Source organism: Oreochromis aureus, linkage group 3 (genome assembly GCF_013358895.1).
Source record: "Oreochromis aureus strain Israel breed Guangdong linkage group 3, ZZ_aureus, whole genome shotgun sequence".
In the NCBI taxonomy this organism is placed as follows: domain Eukaryota; kingdom Metazoa; phylum Chordata; class Actinopteri; order Cichliformes; family Cichlidae; genus Oreochromis; species Oreochromis aureus.
This window is the reverse complement of record NC_052944.1, coordinates 82,068,818-82,073,876: the sequence shown is the minus strand read 5'-3', so window position 1 is coordinate 82,073,876 and position 5,059 is coordinate 82,068,818.

Genomic DNA, 5,059 nt, shown 5'->3' with positions numbered 1-5,059 from the left:
TATATATATACATGTATATATACACTGTCAAAGACACTTGTCTTTGAGTGAAGATTTAAGGTGATAGGACATATAAACAACTACAACTTGAATCTTTACTGGAGCTCATTATTTGACACAGAGTTCACTCACATTGCTGTCCCAGTGTACCTTCACATGTGATGTGACAATAAAAGTGAATTGATTTAAGACTTCAAACTCAGTGCTGTAATAACTAATGATTAATATAATAACTATAATATTGGCCATATCATATTTACACTGACTTTAGTCTCATGAACAACATTAACTAATTGTTACTTACTAGCTAATCTTAAAATGACTGTTCAGTACAGAAATGAGAGTCCAACAATCATGTTTTACAGTCCTGTGGTCTCAGCCTCAGATGCTTATTAAATCACACAAAGCTCGTGTGAAAACAAACAAATGTTCTCCTTCATTTCTGTCAACACACGTTTCCAGCTATCATGGTTGCTAGAGCAACCTGGGCAGCCTCTCACGGAGGCTAGATCGTCCCATTTCTGCAAAGCCTCGCGCTTCCGGCCTTAGCCGTCTTTGAGTACGCGGCCCTTGAGGGACCGTTGAGGCTGCGTACTTTAAGGCTGCAGACCATGAATTGGGATACAGCCACAGACTTCAAATGTGCGCGAGATCCAAAAGATAAAAACGATCTCTCTCTTCCCCCGTCTGTTGACATGCCACTGGGAGAGTGACGACTGCCCCTCCCCTCTGCCCAGCAAACAGGTGGCTGTTTTTGTTGCACCGTCCCTCCCTTGCTGAGAGCACACACAAAAAACAGAGCAGGCTCCGTTATTCACTTCAAGGGAGCGGCTCTACGGGCCGTTTTGCGACCGACACACACACAGTATATGTATATATTCTCAATCACATTCACACCACTCTATCATATCAGTTCCACTGCATCAAGACTATTTTATGGTGGTCAGCTGTTTTGTGCCATGTTTTTTTCCATAGTAGACCGTGCCAGCAATGCGCAATTGCGCACAGGCGCAGCACAGAGGAACATTGCGATGGGTAATAAAGCGAATGATTAATGCGGAAAACAGATGTTTGAGATGGGAAGCTGTTCTTGAAGTACAGTGAGAGCTGTGCATGAACTGTGGTTTTATCGTGTTGGAAGAAAAACAGCAAAAAGTAAGAGGGAATTAATGGCTTTCAGCCCCGACGCCACTAAGCTAATTCTGATGCGTCGGGTCCGCTCTGTCGTTTACCCATTTATGTGGAATGCGTTTCCTGCTCTCATTTGCTGGTTGTTGAAATAGTTTTGTGAGCTTTAACACAGAGATTCTGGCATTTCTGGTAAAAATACATTTATATTCAGTCAATTCAGTTTAAAAGAATCGATACTCGCTTCCTTCAAGCTACTCACCTTTCTCTGTCCACCTCCACTTTCAACTGGACTACTGCCAATTCGAGGTCACGCCCAGTAGTGGGGGACTACCGGGAGTCGGCAGCCTGGTGGTGAGTCGGCAGCAAATAAAAATATAAACAAGGTTGCTCATGCTCATGCTGCCCGACATCAGGCGGCGCCTATTGGGAATAGCATATGCACAGATGGGTTTTCTATCGTCCATTTGGCTTGGCGGGGAGTCTCTGGCTGGCTGGGCGGCATCTGATAACCAACTCACAAAATAAAACAAAAATACGAACAAAGGGAGGGATACAACATGAAATGTGGTGACATTCCTTGTTGGAATATCAAAAGAAGGAATGTTGGGATTCAGAGATTCTTTTTATTGCTACGATATAATCTGCCTTATGATGAATGCATTAATAATATGGTTTACAGTATTATTTTTATCAGTAATATTCCTTACAGGGTTCATATTGCATTGAATATGTTTGTCATCACTTCATTCTATGCACAGGTAGAGTTCATTTATACACATTGCATATCTGTGCTTGTTTAGAGTTGATGTTCCATCAAGAGGGTTTTAAAGCTTCACTGGTGAGGTTTCCAGGTGATACATGTTGAGGGTAGATGAGAACACTAGCAGGGTTAATTGCATGCATGCCTACGATACACATAAATCTACAGCAGGCCTGAGCGAAGGCCCAAGTGTCTTCTGCTCCTTCTTGAGACTTGCTGCAATTTAGTCTACTTAATGATTAATGAGTGTCCATTATTAGCTCTTAGAGACCCTGAAGCTTGGAGTTTATTACCGTAAAGGCAAGTGATATAGAAAGAAGTTAGATGTCTGTTTATAGTTATTAAGATGTACATGATGTACCCTTGTCTGTAAACAATGTATTTTTGACCTGTATTTGGCGTGTACATGGGCGTGATCCTCTATGTTATAAAACCAGAACCCAGTGTATTTTTGTCAAGAGCAAAACAGGCCATATGCTGATGGTTGTTCTCCTGTGTTAATAAACTACGTCGTTTGATTGCACTTGTCTGAGTGCCTCCGTCGTTTGTTGTCTGGTCTGCAGTTGATCGATCTAGCTTCACAAACAAACACGAAAACAGCAGAACATTATGATACAGACTTAAAAATTTGCACCCTGCAGTTGAATGATCTGCAACTTCAGTCTGGAAGGGAGGGTCTGTCAGGACTAGATGAATAACAATTATCTGGGATACATGCATTTCATAATGCATGCATATATCTCTATCAATTAAACCTGGCCTGAGGGCTGCCATTTTTACATTCAGTTGATTCTCTTAGAAATGCTGGATCTAAATAATGAATGTGTTACAGTTAAAGTGACACTGGTCAGTGTAAATGGCTCATTGGGACAAAGAAACCTTTAAATTAAATCCCATCACCTGATATCGAGTGTCAAACAATATCAAAGCTGTAAAGCTGTTTACAGTCAGAATTTATAAAACTATGATTGTAAATAAATTCAAACTAGTGAGCTTTTCTCTTCGTGCTGAATATCAACACTGTGACTTCTTAGACTGTAAGCTTTACATCAGCACAACCAGTTGTAGAAGCCGTCACTCCAAATGTCTTTTGATAACAAGAAAAATACCTTGTCAGTACACAGCCTGAAGTTCTTCTCCAAACATCTTCTGCCATCGGCTTTGTCTGCTGGTTTGAAGACAATAAACCACAAAAAGATGATTCAGTCACTCTGTCTGCATCATGCAGCTCGAATGTGTCGTAAACGATATTGAATAGCCGTTGTTATCCCTGTCATGTGTCAGTAGGATTGTACTGTACAGCATCTCATTGATATGTGAGGAATGCTAATGTAACACGATAACAGACGCCTGGTCTTACATCATTAAAATATAAAAGAGCAGGACATATTTAGATATTTTTATATTTACAGTCAAGCCCATAATTATTCATACCCCTGCCAAATTTTTGACTTAAAGTTACTTTTTGTTCAACCAGCAAGTTCTTTTTTGACCAGAAATGACACAGGTGTCTCCCCAAAGATAATAAGACGATGTACAAGAGGCATCATTGTGGAAAAAATATTTCTCAGGTTTTATATATATTTTAGCAAAAAGTATCATGTCCAGAATTATTCATACCCTTCTCAATAATCAATAGAAAAGCCTTTATTGGCTATTACAGCAATCAAACGCTTCCTATAATTGCAGACCAGCTTTTTGCATGTCTCCACAGGCATTTTTGCCCATTCATCTTTAGCAATGAGCTCCAAATCTTTCAGGTTGGAGGGTCTTCTTGCCATCACCCTCATCTTTAGCTCCCTCCACAGATTCTCAACTGGATTCAAGTCAGGACTCTGGCTGGGCCACTGCAAAACGTTAATGTTGTTGTCTGCTAACCATTTCTTCACCACGTTTGCTGTATGTTTTGGGTCATTGTCGTTTGAAATGTCCACTGGTTCCCAAGGCAAAGTTTTTTCTGCAGACTGCCTGATGTTGTTGTTGAGAATCTTCATGCATTGCTCTTTTTCATGGTGCTGTTTACTGTGATTAGTTCCTGGTCCGTTGGCTGAAAAAAACACCCCCAAAGCATTAGGTTCCCACCACCATGTTTGACAGTGGGGATGGTGTTCTTTGGGTTGAAGGCTTTCTCTTTACGCCAAATGAAGGAAACATCATTGTGACTAAACAATTCAGTTTTTGTTTCATCTGACCATAACACTGAAGACCAGAAATCTTCTTCTTTGTCCAGATGAGCATTTGCAAAGGCCAAACGAGCTTTTTGCGTGCCTTATCTGGAGAAGTGGCGTTTTCTTGGTCTGCATCCGTGGAACCAGCAGAGCCCAGATTCACCAGAATGGCCTTGGTGGTGATCCTGATTTTTTCACCTCTCTCACTATCCTCCTGGCCAGCACAGGTGTCACTTTTGGCTTCCGACAACGTCCACTGAGATTTTCCACAGTGCGAACATCTTCTATTTTTTAATAATACTTTGCACTGTAGCCACTGGAACTTGAAAACATTTGGATATGGCCTTGTAGCCCTTTCCTGACTTGTGAGCAGCCACAATGCGCAGCCAAGAGGTCCTCACTGAGTTCCTTTGTCTTAGCCATGACTGTCCACAAACCACCTGCAGAGAGCTGCTATTCCCAATTAATCAGGGTAATTAGGATGCTTTAGAACAGCTTTGACTATTTGGAATGGTATGGAACTTTGGATTTTCCCAGAGACTGTGACAGTTTGTGAAGGGTATGAATAATTCTGGACATGATACTTTTGCTCAAATGTAAATAAAAGCTGAGAAATGGGTTTTTTTTCCACAATGATGCGTCTTGTACATCATCTTATTATCTTTTGGGAGACACCTGTGTCATTTCCAGTCAAAAAATAACTTGCTAGTTGAATAAAAGTAACTTTAAGTCAAAATTTGCCAGGGGTATGAATAATTATGGGCTTGACTGTATACTACATTTTATAGCTGACAGATATTACTAAATAGAATATACTAAATGGTTGATGTACTTGAAAAATATGTCCATAATCACAAATGACCATGAGAGCCAGTAGAATTAATTCAACTGGACACTCAAAAGACGTCCTTAAATGCTCTTTAAGTGGCAGAACAAAGCGAACAAACAGTTAATCGCTTTTACTTGAGATGAAATCTGCTCAGCTGCTTTGAAAACAGCT